Source organism: Phoca vitulina, unplaced genomic scaffold (genome assembly GCF_004348235.1).
Source record: "Phoca vitulina isolate PV1807 unplaced genomic scaffold, GSC_HSeal_1.0 scaffold41, whole genome shotgun sequence".
Classification (NCBI taxonomy): domain Eukaryota; kingdom Metazoa; phylum Chordata; class Mammalia; order Carnivora; family Phocidae; genus Phoca; species Phoca vitulina.
In genome coordinates, this window is record NW_022589744.1 from 6,953,197 (window position 1) to 6,972,005 (window position 18,809).

At 38.2% G+C, this 18,809-nt stretch overlaps 1 long non-coding RNA gene across 1 annotated transcript in view; it reads left to right on the top strand.

Moving 5' to 3' along the window:
• Window positions 1–18,809, top strand: part of LOC116648105 — a 43,508-nt gene that overhangs the window by 24,296 nt on the left and 403 nt on the right. The window contains exons 3-5 of the long non-coding RNA XR_004302444.1: window positions 1,447–1,618; window positions 7,591–7,803; window positions 16,545–16,634. This is a non-coding gene — a long non-coding RNA (uncharacterized LOC116648105). The remainder of the gene's footprint in view (window positions 1–1,446; window positions 1,619–7,590; window positions 7,804–16,544; window positions 16,635–18,809) is intronic.

Consider the following 18,809-nt stretch of genomic DNA (forward strand, 5'->3'; position numbering starts at 1 on the left):
AAGTTAGGGGCGTTTGGCTGGCTCATTCAGAAGAGTGTGTGACTGTTGATCTTGGGGTCATGAGTATGAGCCCCAAGTTGGGTATAGAGATTACTTAAAAATAAAAAGAAATATTTAAAAAAAAGAAAGCACAAAGTTGTATATCAACTTGACCCTCTACTCCGATAGCAACCCTCAGTATTATTTTGAAGGTAAATGTGGGGAAACCAATAAAGATACACCTACGTTTCAAAGCAAATAGATGACCAGAATAAGCAGGTCCTTCTTCAGCTCTTTACATCGCTTTTGATACTATGTAGACAGAACCCCACCACATGTTTATCATGGAGCCAATCAAATAATAATGAGAGCAAACCAAAGAGAGTTAGTTGATGGAGCAATTGAAAAAGGCAATCAGGGGAAAGCATGCAGTTTTCAGTCCTGAAATAATAGCACTTTTAAATAACTCCCCATGTTCCAGATTGGGGGTGTGGGTAAAGCCTTGGATACTATTCTTCCAACCTTTTCATTGGCCTCAAGAAGCCATGATTAGTATGCCTCTATTACAGATTAGGAAGTAGACTTGAAGAGGTTATTTGATATATTGAAACCCATAGAGCTAGTAACTGGTGGAGTCAAGATTAGAATCCAAGTCCATCCCGTCTGCTTTATCCTCCTGAACTGACCCTGTTGTAAGAAGCTTCCCTGTTGGACAACAAGCAAGGGCTAATTATTTCAAATATTTTGGCACCCAGTGAGGCTGTTTGTTTAAGGAAGGGTGAAAATGGGAACTTTCTCATTTTCTCTTGGTACTAAATCCTTAAGTCATACAAACTCTAAATATAAATGCTTTGGAATTCAGTGGAACTGTATTTCCTTATTAAAAAAAAAAAAGTGGGGGGGATTGAATTTCAAGCCAAGTGATTTCTGGAAAGAGTCACGCATGTGAGGCAGCACTAATACTCTGGAGGTCCCGCCATATTGGGACAGGTCCTAATTGGCGGAAAGAAAGGGAAAGATTCATAATGAATATAATAACAGGGAGAAATGGAACAAAAAAGACTCCTTTCTCTTCTCCTTCTAATCAAGGGCCCTGATAAAAGACACACAGACACATAGCAAGAGCATTCCAAGGTTGAATCACATTTATTTCCAAACCTGCTGTCATTTAAAATGTAGGTTCAGAAAAATAAGCAACCAACAATCATACAAACCCCTCTCATCTTGGGCCAAATTCTGAGCTGAACTAACACAGGATATTTTTTAGAAGCTTATTAAATGTTTGGCAAACATTAAACAATCCTTTATTTGTTATAAAATTATTCTTAAGCTCCCACAGCTTCAGTGATACTAATAGGTTTAAGTAAAGAGACAAATTTGGGGAAAATGTTAATGACCACTATTCAAACGGACTGATGTGAAACACAAGGGTGGGACCACTTTAATCACTCATTTATATTATTACAGGTGCCCAATTCGATGACTTGTTGTACTAGTGCCTTTGATCTCCACTGTAGAAAATGCTCTGCTCCATTTCAAAAGAGATTGCCTTGTGCCCCATTTGTTGGCCTTTGGATTAAACCAGCAACAGACCTCACAGATAGAATTCCACCATTGGCCATTCACAAAGAGGTAAATTGTAAGTCCTTTGCCTCACTTCTAAATATTTCTCTCAACAGAAAACAGTTTTTTTTAAATCTATTTGTTAATATTGCCATCTGCTTTGGTTACTACTAAGGTTTAGAGTTTGAGCCTTATCATAAAGTGTTTTGCCAAAACCCTTTTATTTTTAGCTATTTAAAAAAAAGTTAAGCCTGGGTAGACATTGTAAAATGTGTTTTAAAATGTTGGCCTTATGCCTTTGCTGCTGATGATTATAACACTCCTATCTGCAATTTAAAACCTGATGTTAGATAAGGATGCCGCTACTGAGCCATGATTAGCAGAAGGAGGCCTTTGAATTTTCCATGGGCTTATTCCTGCTGGCATACATTTTTACTCTTGGGCCAGTAACACATGCATTTTTGAGGTAAAGGGAAGGCATTTTGCCATCCTGGGGAATGGAATTAATAGAACTGGCCCTTGTAAAGATAACAAGGATGGCTTATTTGCACCATGCTTTAATTACCTAAGACTGAAGTAAGGAAGGGGAAGTGGTAGAGTTGGTTAATCTGGGATTTATAGGCAAGGTCCTGGGACCAAAACCACAATTTGCCGTTTAGTAGTTGGTTAACCTTGGGTAAGCCAATTCATACCTCGCAGACTCCGTTTCCTTGTCACTTATCTGAGACTAATAACATTGGCTTATCTCAATGAACAAGTTAATCTGATACTTACAAGAATAGCTTATAAATGGTAAAGCCTACATGGATGTTGATTAAAATAATGACTGAGCCACAAGACCCAAGTTGTAGGGAATTTGGGAGAGTATTATAAGGAGTTAATAAATACTACAATATGGGAAAATGAAATACCTATTTATATTAGTTTTCTGTCACTGCATAGCAAATGGCCACAAGTCTTACACATTTATTATCTCACAGGTTCTGTGTTTCAGGAGTCTGGGCATGGCTTACTCAGCTGGGGTCTCTGGAAAGCTACAGTAATCAAGGTGTCAGCCAGAGCTGAGTTCTCATCTGGAGGCTTGGCTAGGGATGGGTTCGCTCTCAAAGCCACTTGGGTTGTTGGCAGAATTCATCTCCTCGCGCTTGGAGGACCAAGGTCCTTTGCAGCTCGCTGGCCATTTGCCAGAAGCTGCTCTTAGCTCCAAGTTCTTGCCATGTGGCTCTTTCACAGAACTACTCCTCCCAGACCAGCGAGTGAGAAGGTCTTTAGCAAGAGTCTGCCAGCAGGGCAATTTTATATAATGTAATCATGGCAGTGACCTCATGACCTTGGTCATAAATGACATAAGAACGACAGCCATCTTCTGCCTTTTCTTTGGTTAGAAGCAAGTCACAGTTCCTGCCCGTACTCAAGGGAAGCCGATTTTACACCTAAAAGCAGGGGTCATGGTGTTGCCTTCATTTTTATGTCTCTAAAGGTTAAATATACACATCTGAGCCTTTCTTCGGTTCACAGGATATGGATTTAAGGCATTTTTCTCCCCCTCCCCTTTTTCTAGCAGATCCTACCATAGAAACTAGCACATAATACAAAAATAGAATATGCCACATCCCAGCAAAGTGCCAAATACGTAGAATGTTCTATTCATAAGCCCAAACTGGGTGTCTGACCTTACTATTCTCCTTACAACATGATGAAGTTTTCATTTCAGCAAGAATGTACGAGAGTCAGTAGGCACTGTGAGTGTTGCCACTCGGCCCAGTTATCTTGTGGCCCTCTTCTGCAATCATGATCCATCCTTCTCCACATTGCTCTGTGCCCTGGGAGGCTGGCCTATATATATTCTATCTAGTCTTCTGAACTCCAGTTGTTTTCAGCCAATGGGAAGCCACAGCAAGAGTGAAGAGAGAAGAGTGTGCTCACTGTATCTATCCCTGAGTGCCCTCTCTATAGGGTCTGTCTAGGCTGGCTGTGTCCTTTCCTCCCTCCACCCCTCAACATCATCCTCTTCTTCTGGCAGTCCCTCTATGTGGCGCTCCTACCAGTATTCAGTAACTTTTCTCATCCCTCAACCATTTAGGCATAGATAATAACAATTTGGATGTTACTAGCCCTGGGGCACTATCCTGCTTGTGTGTGTGTGTGTGTGTGTGTGTGTGTGTGTGTTTTCTCTGAACCTTCCCTACAACTTTGCTAATAAGTCCTTCTCAAATTACCATAAATTGAGTGTGACATTTTTTCTTGCTGGGACTCTGGCAGATATATCACCCAAAGAATTTAAGTTTTATGAACACAGGGGTTTGTGCATAAGGGGTAATCAAAAAATTATTGTGGAAAGAATGAGAAAAAAAGAACTCTTTGCCAGTGAATGCAGCCATTCTCCCATTTGATAATTCAGTGTTTCTTGAGGGGCTTCTTCCGCCTTCTAGAGTTCCCTCAGTAAGGAGAGTCAAGACGATGATCCATATCTGCTGAAAAATCTTCCCAGAGGCCTGACATGATAAATATTGGCTGTTCCAGAAGAGACAGGGTGTTGACACCCTGCTTTCTCTCTTACCCTTTTTGAGAAGACAGGTGTATAGAGTTGGGAAAATGCAAGCCATGTATCTTTGTAACAGAATCCCAGTGCTGATTGCTGTTTCATGGTGTCACAATCCACATCTGTCTTTGGTGGAAAAAGCAACAGTGCAGCAACAAAGGTTGCGATATTAAATGAGAATATTATAACATGGTAGAAGAAAGTAAAATAAGTATGAATATCGGATAAAGCTAACATTTTTAAAAAGCAGGCCCTCTACGAGGAAAATCTAAGTACAAGTATATGAGACTGTGGGATAAGCACTCAAGAAAGTATGAAGTGTTTGATTTTTAAAGATAATTAAAAGGAACTTTGGCTGGATATCCAATACTGCATTGTGGATGAAAATGTTGTGGGATTGAATCAATAATTCTGAAGGCTTGTTATGGCTAGATCATGGGACTATTTCATCATTTCTGGTGTCAATATTTGCTTAGTGGTGTCTGATCAATGAGATATCACTGAGAGTTCTCAAACATTTGTTTTAATCATGCAGATAGGAATTATCATAGCTTCAAATAGGAAATGAGCAGTTGCCAGACTTCTGGGCTTTGTCTACATTCTTTTCTCATATTAGTTTTGACATTACAGACACAAGATATCCTGGATAGACCAAGGACTTTAGAGTTGGAAACCCATTTCTAGACATAGAGTCATGTTGTTTGTTTGTTTGCCAGCTCATAGGCCTCTTAGAGTTTCTTTTTCTTAGTCTACGTCCTGTACTACGAGGAAAGTAGGGCACAGCATGTCAAGACTAAAAGTCTGCTACTCTATTGACAAAGCAAGTCTGAGTTTTAAAGGAGTAGGGAACCTGGCTTGGGTGCTCTTCATAGACATCCTTTATTTTAAGCTGTACTCTATATACTTGGCTTTATATAATTTCCCATTAATTTTATAGGGAATCTATGTGTCTACTTACTTCTACCGGAACTCAATTAGTCACCCAGAAGAGTAAATGTATGAACATCCTCAGAGGACTTTTACAAATGTTTCAATCTGATTTTTGAACTCTTGGTGGAAAGTGCTGCTGACATTTGTAGCAGAGGTATTGGGACCCAGGTCTAGAGACTTGTCTTTCCGTCCCAGCTCTGCCACCGACCGACACTGGAAAACTGTGTCACCATTATAGTAACTGTGACCCATGCAGTTCTCAAGTTCTCTAATGTGTACTTGTATTTTAACTTGCTCAAAATACACTTAGATTTAATAGCTCATTTTCACAAAACTTCTGAATTAACCCATTCCATTCAGAGTATTTGTTGAACATTTGCTCTATTCAGAGAGTTAAGTGTGTAATATAAGCAGAATAAAGTAACATAGTCATTGAGCTCTTTTTTTAAGGGGCTTATGATCTATTAAAGAGACAGACCACATTCACAAAACACCTGATGTTTAGCAGTGGGTGAAAAAGGAGGCGGGGACATGAATCTAAAGCCGTATAAAGTCATTGTGATCTAGGAACCATGTAAGAAATACAATACTAGCTAATATGTAATTATTTACTCTGTGCCAGCGTCTGGGCCCACTACTTCTCATAAGTCAAAGTAATGTTATTAGGTGGATGCTATTATTTGATTCATTCTGCATATTAGAAAGGGGGGTCTGCGACATTCAGTGATTTGCCCCAGGCCATATAACTAGATGGTGATGGAATCAGGATGCTAATTCAGGCTGCTGTGTGATGGAAGACCCACTCCTCTACAGATAGAATGAAGATGCTTAATGGATTCCAATGAAAGTAAAATATTTTCAACAAGTGCCATCACAGAAGTCTTTATGTATTCTGTTTTTTTTTTTTTTTTTCAGAGCTTTATAATTTTCTCAGAGTTTTTTTGATGCCAAGGGTCATCTGTATGAGAATAAGTTGGGTGAACTTGTTAAAAATATATTGTATGGTGACTAACATAATATAATAAAATTAAATTAAATTAAAAAAATAAAATAAAAATATAGATTCCTGGGTTCTGTCATGGATCTCTTCAATCAAAATTCTGAGATTGGACAAGGAAGTACAATTTTTTAAATTCATCATTTTAGTTTATCCTGATGTTTACTGAAGTTGAGAATGGATTCAAAAAAGAAAGGTTAAATTTCAATAGGTGAATACGTTGAAGAACAATTCAAGATGGAGAGAATATAGACAAAGACGTGGTATCCAAACATAACCTATTCTGGGGGTTTGAAAGCAAACATTTAGTAGGCGTGTAGGGTGTATATGAGGAAATGGCAAGATACAAATACAGGTCTTGATAAAATACAGGTTGGGGATAAACAGTACAGCTTAGGGAATGTACTCTATGGTACTCTTAATAGCGTTGTACAGTGGCGGATGGTAGCCATGCTTGTGGTGAATGCATAAGGTAGAGAGTTGTTGAATAACTATGTTGTACACCTGAAACAAATGTAATATTGTGTTTCAACTATACTTCAATTTAAAAAAAGTACAGGCCCATCTGCATTGAGCCTTGAGAAAAGGTCTAGGACACTAGAATTTACTGGACATTCATATGGACCAATTTGGTTTTTTGGATAGGAAGATAGCCTGTTAAAGTAGAATTTTAGACAAGTTAGTCTGGTAGCCATTTGGATGGCTGGGATGTGGATAGATTGAGAAGAGCTTACTTAAGGGAGGCTCTTGATGCCCAACCATGTGAAATATCACTCAATGATACTGAGTGCTCAGAAAGGAAAGGAGTAAAGTAAAATACATTGTGTGTGTGTGTGGGGCGGGGGGAGCAAAGCCACGTAGCATGAAGACATTTCCTGGGCTAGATGTTGAGAGAGGCTCAAAAGACAGGAGGTTGGCTCTCTGAGTGTCTGGGATGATGGAGCATCCCACATAGGAAGAAGTGAATCAGAAGGAAGCAGTGGTTTAATGGCAGATGATGGAGAGTCTGGGTTTACACATGTTTGTGGTGCCAGCAAGACACACATCTTTAGGTCCAATAGAAATTCAAGGCAAATAGAAATTCAAGATGGAATTAAGAGTAAAATGTCAAGAGTTTGGGGCATAGTTTTAGATAAGTGTTGGGCATTACTAGAAGGAGAACATTAACAGTGAGGGAGTAAATGAGAACATTTAGAGGATTACAGAAATAAACACAGGACAGCACTGAGGAATACCATCACTAATACTGTGGAGAAGAGGTTGAGGGGAAAAAAATGCACTCTATTCTCAAGAGGCATTGGATAGCCTCAAGTTCATCCTAGATATAATCTCTTCTTAAGCAGAGGTGAGAGAAAGACACACATATATATCTCAAAATATGACCAGTGACCATGACTATAAACCTGCATTTCCAGAGCACTTATAGTTAAATTTAAGATCAAATAATTTCCTGCTATGCTGACCATGAAGGTGGAAATGGATTTTCTCCCTCTTAATTATCACAATAATAAATCAAGTAGCATTTCAAAACATCTAGGGAGCAAAGCACACATCTGATCATGACTATTTTTTTCCCCAGGATGCACTCTTGACTTAAAAGGTTCTCAGCACATTCTGCCTGATGGAGATGAGCTCCGCCTGAATCAGCTCCTACTTGGGACCAACCACGAAAGAGTCAAAAGAAAGGTCTCATCGTTCTGAATCACGAGACCTCCTCAGAAAATACCTCCTCATCAAGAACAATCTAAAATTTATTTTCGAGCCCAGGCTGGAAGCAGAACAAGAAAGACAAGTAAGTGTCAAGAGCAAAAGGGGGCTTGTCTATCCACAGAAGAGCAATGGCTATCAACATCAATGGCAATGTCAGAAATGCCAAGTTCAGATGGATGCAGCTTTTGGGGAGGATGCAGGGAGGTCTTTTTCACCAGAACCAGCTTCCCTTTCTTAGTTTCCCCCTTTCACTGACTGTGCCTCTGGGCATGCAAAAGTGTCCTTCCGTGCAATGGGGAGTTAGCTTATTTGTGCGTGGGGGTAAGGCAGCCTTTGATAATATAAAACCCCATCATTATCTCATTTTGGTATATTCTGAGATTTTCCTAAACAGATGTCATGGAAAATTCATTGAGAAAGAACATAACTTGTTACAAAAGTAACCCACAGATTTTATCTTTCTCTTTTGCCTTAAAAGTTCAAAGCTGGGGGAAAATGACCTAATTGAGATAGGCCTTACAAGAGAAAGAACTGAAGGGTAATTCATGTGGCATTGACTATGTAGTATTAAGTGAATTGTGTTGGATGGAAATTTAAATGCCCTAAATGCCTTGTGATCATGCTTGGCACTTAAAAATGTTCCATTTTCTCAAAGCCTTCAACCATTCTCATTTTCAATGTTGTTGTTCTTCATATATTAAGAGAATACCACAATGAATAGGAAGGTAACTTTATTTTTTTCAAATAATGGACTAGTTTTCCCAAGGACAATCGGTGGACTAGTTTTCCCAAGAGCAATCGACGGACCTTCCTAATGTCCCTGATAACAAAAGGATGTATTTGCAAATAGGAGACTAGGTTCTGGGCTATGCCAAAAGGCAGAGATGGTACTTGACCATTCAAGAACCAAATCCTTGATTTTGGTCATCAGTCAAGTGCAATTTGGACTTGTCACTAAAAGGAGGGAGTATTTCTAAAGGCCTGTGTCCTGACTGGAGTATAGTTCAAGGTAAAACTGCAACCATAATTAGGGAGTTATATCTAGTCATTTGAGACAAGTCTTTGAGATATTGCTTATCTCAGAATCCAAGCCTGGATGATCTTGCAAGGTATCTGAGAATCAGCTAACTTATCTTTATTTGGAATTATGTAAAGAAATACCCTCATGACTCTGCTTATTAGAATGGCTCAAACAAACAAAGAAGCACACAAACAAAAACTGATAATATCTAGGCATGGTGAGGCTGTGGGATGGTAGCGATATACTGTATTGCCAGTGGGAATGCAAAATGATACAGCCACTTTGGGAAATAGTTTGGCAGTTTCTTAGGAAGTTAAACACACACTTACTGTATGACCCAGCCATTTTGCTCCTTTTTTACCCAAGAAAAATGAAAACTTAGATTTCCGTAAAAACCTATACATGAATGGGGATAGCAGTTTTATTCATAATCGCCAAAACCTGGATGGAATCCAGAGGTTTCTCATTTAATGACTAGATAAGCAAACTGTGGTACATTCAGGCAACTAAGCTGATTTACTCCACAACTGGGATGAATCTCAAATCCAGTTTCCTATGTGAAGCCAGACCCAAAAGGCGCGTACTGTGTGATTGGATTGATACGCCATTTTGGAAAAGGTGAAATTATAAGGAAGAGGAACAGATCAGTGGTTGCCTGGGGTTGTGAGTGGGAAGGAAGTGACCACAGAGGGGCAGTGTGAGGGAATTTGGGGGAGGGCTGAAACTACCGTGCGTCAAATCCCATAGAACTGTGCCACAGAGAGTGAATTTTATAGAAAGTATGTGTAAACTTAAAATTATATAGGGGCACCTGGGTGGCTCAGTCTGTTAAGTGTCTGCCTCTGGCTCAGGTTGTGATCTCAGGGTCCTGGGATTGAACCCCACGTTGGGTTCCCTGCTCAGCGAGAAACCTGCTTCTCCCTCTCCCTGCCCCTCCCTGCCCCTGCTCGTGCATGCTTGCTCTCTCTCTCTCTCCCTCTCAAATAAATTTTTTAAAAAATTATATATAAACAATTCCACTACAGACTAATTCCACAGTATCTTTTTTCCAAACTGGAGTAGAAATCCAGTCAAATAGGGTCTGCTAATATGTCCCCCAAAGAGACATTAGTACTAGGAACTGCCAAAGAACCCTGTGCTTGCTTCTTCATTAAATGTATCAGTCTGAGACAAAGTACCCATTTGGGGGGATTTTTCTATGTGTTTATATTGGACTCTGGTTCTTAAGCCTATTTTCTGTGGCTCCTGCCTTAAGTACCTCCAATTTCTTTATCTCTTCAACTCAGTGATGATCAGTGAATCCCCAGATCTCTAGAGACAAAGGGTCATACTTCCCTTATTTAATTCAGCAAATATTTATTCAATGTCTATCATGTCCCTAACATTCTTGGAGGCCCTGGGGACTCATCAGCTTAAATGTGTAGAATTTATTCTCCACTCAGCAACTTCGATTTGGTGTCAATAGAGTAAAAAATATTTGCCTTCAACTTGTTTATTTACCAGTTACTGCAAACTTCCAAATTCAGCTGAATTTCAATTAATAATTAAAATTGATGTTGAAAACTGAGGGTTGCTGGAGTGGGGGGTGGGGTGGGAGGGATGGGGTGACTGGGTGATGGACACTGGGGAGGGCATGTGCTCTGGTAAGCGCTGTGAATTGTGCAAGACTGTTGAATCATAGATCTGTACCTCTGAAACAAATAATGCAATATATGTTAAGAAAAAAAAAAGAAGAAGAAGAATGTAGCAGGAGGGGAAGAATGAAGGGGGGGAAATCGGAGGGGGAGAAGAACCATGAGAGACGATGGACTCTGAAAAACAAACTGAGGGTTCTAGAGGGGAGGGGAGTGGGAGGATGGGTTAGCCTGGTGATGGGTATTGAGGAGGGCATGTTCTGCATGGAGCACTGGGTGTTATGCACAAACAATGAATCATGGAACACTATATCTAAAACTAATGATGTAATGTATGGGGATTAACATAACAATAAAAAATTAAAAAAAAAAGAACTAAAATTGATGTTGAAAGCATCAAAAAATAGTATGAAAACAATATCAATTCAGTGGTCTCAGTCATTTCCAGTATTGTTCTGATTCATAATTTGAAAGAGTTTGTTGTGTCCTCTGCAAGTTGAGATTCTTGAAACTAACTGGTATTTGCACTTAGTACAATTTTAGGTAATAAGCAATAATTTGTTCATTTGAAAATAACACAGAGAAGTGTCACCTAGGGACAGTAGGAAGACCATCCTATCTTTTAGGAATGGACCATGAATATGTGACAGGGAGTGTCCTGGAATTGGGAGTTTTCTAGAACTTTGAGAAAGGACCTGCAGTAACAAGAAGGAATCTTTTCATCCTAGATGAGAATGTGTCCAGGGATTGATAAAAGCACCAAGGGGATTTATTAATTTCTACAACAAATTACCACACACTCAGTGGCTTGAAACAACACAGATTTATTATCTTACAAATCAGGAGGTCAGAAGTCTGAAACGGATTCCACTGGGCTAAAATCAAGTTGTTGGCAAGGCTGCATTCTTTTCTGGAGGCTATAGAGGATCATCTCTCTTCTTGCCTTTTCAATTTCTAGAGGCCACCTGCATTCCTAGACCCATGGCCTCCTTCCATTTGCAAAGCCAGCAATGACGGGGCAAATCTTTTTTATATCATATCACTCTGATGCTGACTTTTCTGCCTTTCTCTTCCATATTTAAGGACACTCTGATGATGGTAAGCACACCTGGCTAACCTGGGATAATGAACCGATGAACACCTTAATTTCATCTGCTCTTTTAATTTTCCTTTGCCATGAATGTAACATACTTACCAATTCTGGGGTTAAGGACATTGACATATTAGAAGTACATTATTCTGATGAACAGGTAAAAGACTCAATTAAAAATTGCCACTCCCCAGGGCACCTGGTTGGCTCAGTTGGTTAAGCATCTGCCTTCGGCTCAGGTTATGATCCCAGGATCCTGGGATGGAGTGCCACATTGGGCTTTCTGCTCAGCGGGGAGTCTGCTTTGCCCTCTCTCTCTGCCTCTCCACTCCCCCCAACCCGCTTGTGTGCGTGCTCTCTCTCTGTCCCTGTCTCTCTCAAATAAATAAATAAAATCTTTTAAAAAAATAAATAAAAAGGGTCACTCCCTTTGATAGCCTGTAGAATTGGTCAAAGTCCTAATCTTAACTACAGGTAGTTAAAAATAGTATCTGCATGTTGACTGGCTTTATGAGCACCTATTATTTTATACTGTACGAGATATCTTTTTTTTAAGATTTTTATTTATTTATATGAGAGAGAGAGCATGAGGAGGGGGAAGGTTAGAGGGAGAAGCAGACTCCCTGCTGAGCAGGGAGCCAGACTCGGGACTCGATCCCAGGACTCCAGGATCATGACCTGAGCTGAAGGCCATTGCTTAATGAACCGAGCCACCCAGGTGCCCTTGTATAAGATATCTTAAGATACTTCCCATGTAGGTCACCCTTCAAAGAACTAAACAAGCCAACAGACAGAGGGATACAGACAGCCTAAAGCTGATTATCTAGTCTCTCATCCTTCCCAGGCCACTCATCCTTAGTAACGTCACCTCCAAAACAAGATCGTTGGCCACAAGCTCCATTTTGTTCTCAATCTAAGCCATGCCAATGGGTCTGTCCACATGTGGAACCACTACTTCTTTGTGTGGACACTGATGAACTGGTCTAACACCTTTCCTGCAAGAACTTCAAGGCCCTCGAAGTCTAGGAGAAAACATAGCATTGCAAGCTTCATGTGTTTCACCCATGAATGGATTTCCTGGTTTGGAAGAATTTTGACCAGATTTTGCTTTTTTGATCTTAATTTTTCTAAACAGTGATTTAGAGCAACACAGATGAGAACCATGAGCATCTTGCTATTTAACTTTGCTGTAAAGAATTCACAAAAAGATGAAAGCTTCACAATAAAATCCCAATTACTTAGGTTTCATGTGGATTTCCTAGCCAATTACCAGTTTCTCTCATCCTAAGGGAGACCACTTGAGGACCTTTAAACTGTCGGATTCTTTAATTTTGAGACTTTAAAAAAAAATTAGCAAAGAGAGATCTCATGCGTTAAAGATGAAAAATGTTTATAAAATTAACTCAAGGTTTTTCAGACATCAAAGAGTTTGGGCTTTCCGCATCTCTGACCTCATAAATATTCTCATGTGCTAAGTGTACATGGATCTGAAACATACAGATTAAAATAAATACCCACTATTCAACAAAAAAAGAAAGGGCTTGGCAAAATGGGATGACTAGGAATTGATGAGACTAGTGAAGATCACCATGGACCACCAGCTTTGAAGCATGTGTTCTGAAGTCTGACAGATACGAGTTTGAATATTGGCTTTATCAGGGCAAATACTATAATTTAACCACCAAAAATATGTTTTTTCCCTACTTCTATAGAAATAAACCTCTGTACATATGCCAATTGTTTTTTCCAGGCTCACACACATCTAGAAAAACACTACCTTTACAAGATTTCCTTGCAGTTCATGTGTCCCAGTGGACACATTTAAAGTGGCCCCCAGAAGGAGGGGCCCTATTCTTTCTCTCTTCTCTTTTCCCTCCATCTGGAGCTGGAACAATATCTTGGACCAAGGTGTAGAGAATGGTAGTGTAGCAAGATTGAACGATCTTGAACTGATGATGATTCAAGCCACTATTTCATCTTCTGTTCCTCAAGGCCAAACCTAATCTAATTCACCAACTATTCTGAAACTACTAGCATCGTGAACCGGCTGTGGGATTCAATGAGATTAATGTATGTCAATCATCTAGTACAAGGGCTTGTCCATTGAAGGTAAAATAAATATTAATTACCTTCTCTTTTCCATGACAACTAAACTTCTAAAGGCCTTCATCCATGAAAGCATCTCAGTGAGTTTGATCTTCAAAGTTAATGGCAAAGAAACATTTTTGACTATGAAGATGAGGTGCCTCTAGAGGGACAATAAAAGGATTTGTTTCCTAAATCATTCTTTCGTAATTAATTTATGCAACATGCTTTGGGTACTGATTACGCCACCTGTACTGTACTCAGGATTGTCAATGTAAGTAAGATTTAGATTTTGCCTGTGGTGAGCTCAAATTCTATCAGAATAGAGGCAGAGAATCAGTGGATTGAGATACAGTGTGATGAGTACTACAGTTTGAAATATTCACACAAATACTATGGGAATAGAGAAAGCCACTTGGTCTGCCTAAGGAAGCTGGAAGAGAGTGAAGGAAGGGAAAGGTTTTTAAATAGAGCATCATTTCAGGGCAAGAAATGCACAGTGAATTTAGTGGGTAATGGAATAGTTTTACAAAGGCACAAAGTGTCATGAGATAGAGCTGATAGTAGGTTAGCATCAGAATATGACAAAAGAAGAGTGTGTGTGGAGGATATAACTATATGTGATCTATTTTGAGTTATTTTTGCATCTGATGTGAAGGAAGGCTTGGGATTTTCTCTCTCTCTCTTTCTGCCTTTTTGTTTTTTACATAGCTGGTTATTCCAGCATAATTCATGGGGAAGAACATTTTTTTCCTCCAATTAATTACCTGGGCTTTTTTTGCAGAAAATCAATCAACTGGATCTATTTCTGATTCTGTTAATCTATTTGTCTTTATGCCAATAACACATTATCTGAATTATTGTAGCTTTATAGTAAGACATAAAATCAGGTAATTTAAATATTTGAACTTAGGTTTTTTCTCTTCTTTCCTCTTTTTTGTTTTTGTTTTTGTTTATTATTCTAGGTTCTTTTCATGCCCATATAAATTTTAGAATCAGTTTTTCAATTTCTCAGAAAAATCTACTGGGGTTTATATTGGGATAGCATTGAAGTCTATGAATCAACTGAGTGGAAAATTGACATTTTAACAATCGTGAATCTTCCCATGCATGAACATAGAATAATTCTCTATTCACAATTGACAAATAAAATGACTTGAGCCTGGAGATTTCTTTATGGGAATATTTTCGGTTAGGAACTCAATTTTTTAATAGATATATGGTTAGTAGAGGTTTATTAATTTTATTACATTTTTCAAAGAACCAACTTTTGGATATGTCTATTTTCTTTCTTTTTTCTATTTCATTGATCTTTATTCTTATATTAATTATTTCCTTTCCTCTACTTACCTTGTCTTGTATTTGTTCTTGTTTTTCTAGATTCTTAAGCTGGAAGCTAGATGACTGATTTTAAGTATTTTAATGCTTACACATTGGTTTTAATTATTAAGTGCTTAAACATTGATTTTAAGCATTTAAAGGTATGCGTTTCTCTCTAAGGACTTTTTTAGCTGCATCTGTTGATTTTTGATATATTGTGTTTTCTTTATGATCAGTTCAAGATATTTTCTAGTTTTCCTTCTTATTTTTTTATTGGATCCATGGGCTACTTAGAAGACTGTTGACTAATTACAAATATTCTGATTTTTCTAGCTCTCTACATATTTTATTGTTATTGCTTTCAATTTGGTTTAATTGTGGTCACAGAACATGCAACATATGATTTCAAACTTTTGAAAGTTATTAAAATTAATTTTATGACCCTGCATATAATATTTGGTTTATGTGGGTCCAGTATATAGTTTATCTGGTAAATACTTCACATGTACTTGAAAATATTGTGCAGTTGTTAGATGTAAAGGGAAATCCTAAGGGATAATCATGGAATATCATGAACAGCTTGATGCCAATAAATCTGACAACTTAGGTGAAATGATAAATTCCTTGAAAGACACAGACAGAATAGAAAAAGTCTGTATGGGTGTAGTTCTTTATATATTCTGCATTTATACAGTACTTTCTTTCAGATAAATGAATTATACATGTTTTCCCCTGAACCGTGGCTTGCCTTTTCATTTTTTTCTTGGTGTTGTCTGAAGAGAACATTTTTACTTTTGGTGAAGTCCAGTTTTTCAGTTGTTTTTTCTTTCACGGTGAGTGTTTTTGCATCCTGTGTTGTCTACTCTAAGGTAAAGAAGATGATCTCCTATGCCTCCTTCTAGAGCTGTTTTGGATTTAGTTTTTATATTCATGTCTGTATTTTACCTTGAATGAATTCCTGCATACAGTGTAATGAGTCCTAGTTTTCTTGGACTCATATGATGAGGGATGCCCTTGGGGATAGGTGCTCTGTCAATAGCATCTCACCCCATGTGATTTCCTTCTTTCAAAGATCCAATATCACTGACTTTCTGCTCTTTTCCATCACTCTGTGATGTCTTCAAATTGCTTTTATATTTTGCTCAATTTGTAATTGTCATCTGCAGGAATATTAATCCATTCCATTACTGGGCTCAGGACTCCCTGAATCTCTTTTGAGAACCACATGTTAGACTATGCTTTTAAAAGTGGAAGGATTCAATTTCTCTCTCTCAGCAATTCTGGAAATTTTTCAAGCTACTCATTTTAAATATGTCTTTTATTTTCTATTCTGTCTCTTTTCTCCTTTTGTAATTCCTAGCAGACATTTTTAAACTTTTTTATTCTGTCCCTATTTTCTCTCCTGTCTTATATTCTGATTTCCCTTTCTCTTTGTGCTACATTCAGGATAATTTCTTCATCTGCCTTCCAGATTGCTAATTCTCCTTTCAACAACAGTTTAATTTTGTCCAGTGATATTTTTTTCTTTCTTTGATTGCATATTTTAATTATGGTCTTTCCCCTCCGTCCCTAATTCTACCTATTTTCCTCATATTTCCATTCTTCATTTTATATCCTTAATTATTTGATGCATAGGTATGTTATTGACATTTCACATTATTCTGTCATTTCAGGTCTTCAATAATCTTCCTGTCTGCTGACCCTACTTGATGAATTGTCTGTGCAGTATATCATTCGTGATTGTAAGGGCATCTGCAACAAAGGTCGATTCTTTTTTCTCAGTGAAATTGTGTGCTTTTAGTTTGCTCTGCAATTTGTTTCCAGGGTTTCAAGGGCTAGTGACCTGCTTTTACATTGATTTATCATCTCGGGAATATAAGCACCATGTAGGTAACATATATTTTGTTCCATGTCAATATGTGGTGTTAGCCTGAGATATTTGATTTCCAACAGAAGACTTTATTGTCTCCTGCCATTAAGAGGAACACAGGCAGAGATGTACATTCTTATTGCCATATACACAGGCCAGTGAATGGATTTACCTAGCCCACCTTTTATAGCAGGGTCAAAGCTAGACCAGTCTCCACCTGATGGAAGGATCTCAGTTCTAAATCTTAATCTAACTCAAGCTCAATGCAGCCTCTACTGTTCCTGTGTCTGAATGAAAATATCAGTCCCTAGTCTCTATGGTCTAGCCCTGTTCTGGTGGTTCCTAAGGTTCCTAGATCATCCATTTATAAGCTTATGTCTCTAGTTGGGTTGTCTCTTTATTTCTGGAACTGCGGGATTTTCCTTTCTTTCCTTAGGGTTCACCTATACGATGAATTAATATTTCTGTTGTAGTGAGAAGAGAGTTCCTAACTCCCATTATAATTTAAGTTTCTATTGGCTTTTATTATTTTTTTTAATTCTTGAAGGCATATAGAGGGTGTGTTTTATTTATACATTTATCCTTTGTAGTACTTAGCACAGTGCTATAAAAATCCATTACTGCTTAATACAAATAGGCAGAATGAATTTAAAAATGAATGAAAGGAAGCAACTTTAAATAATAAAAGTTAAAAGGGAGAAGACCTTAATATTTTAAATAGATGAATTCTCTCTCCCCATCTCAAATGGCTAGAGGAGTCAGTTAGGGGCCAGGATGATGGAAGGCATTACCTTCCTCACTAATGTATCAACAAGCACAATGTACTGCTTCATTTCAAAAAGAAAAAAGTACCATGCTGGTCGCTGTCCACAGAAATTCTGCCAACATCCTGGTGGTTGCCGGTTTATAATTTTATGGGTTTACAGAGGATCAAACACTGTATTATTATGTTTGGCTACTAACTCAGGTTAGCAGTTCAAAAGGAGAAGAAAGGGGAGTGGAGTGGAGTGGGTAGGAGGGGAAGGAGGGAGCATGTGTAAGCTGGTGTACTTAATATAATAGATTTAACTTCTTGAGTGTGAAGCAGTCTTCACCAAATCTCCGTGATCTATCTTTCCACAGAAGATAATTAGCATATATTCAGAGCTCTGTTTTATAAGAATTGAAGACTTGGCAATTACATACTATTTTAATTTTAATTTTGACTAAAGGAGAAATTAATAGGTCATTTGCTCCATGTGTATCCTTTTACAAAGATTTGAAATGGAAAATTTTTTATCAATGAAGACAAAAATAGATTATCAAACATATCCCAAATCCCAAATCCCTCTCCCTTCAAAATATATATTTGCTTAAATCTAATTCATAGGAATATTGATATTAAATATTACAAGTATAGTTTTAGGCATTTAAAAATGACATTGAGTAATTATGGAGTGATCACAATACCCAAACTATTTTAAGACCTTCAATAATATGTGTATTTGCTCAGAAAATGAGCTTTAGATTATTTTTTTTTTAAAGATTTTATTTATTTATTTGAGAGAGAGAGAATGAGAGAGAGCACATGAGAGGGGGGGAGGGTCAGAGGGAGAAGCAGACTCCCTGCCGAGCAGGGAGCCCGATGCGGGACTCGATCCAGGGACTCCAGGATCATGACCTGAGCTGAAGGCAGTCGCTTAACCAACTGAGCCACCCAGGCGCCCGAGCTTTAGATTATTAATGTAAAAATCTCTGCCCCTTGACCATAACATCTTTTAGTGGGCCCGAGAGGAAATCAAGTTTGACTTCTTTGCCACAGTTTCTTTGCCTTGGATTCAGAAGGGGCTAGAAGAGGGGTGGATAAAACAGTTAGGATGACAATTTTGTTTAATGTACAGCAAACTAATTATTCCTGGATCTGCTTCCTCTCTCTCCTGTTCCTTTCTCACAATAACTGTTTAGTCATGTCAGCTTTATAATTAGTTGGCTCCAAAAGAAATGGGAGAGGACTGTGCACTGACATTAGAAAACCAAAGACACAACACAACTGTTTAATATTATTATTTAAGATAAAAGTGCATCCCTA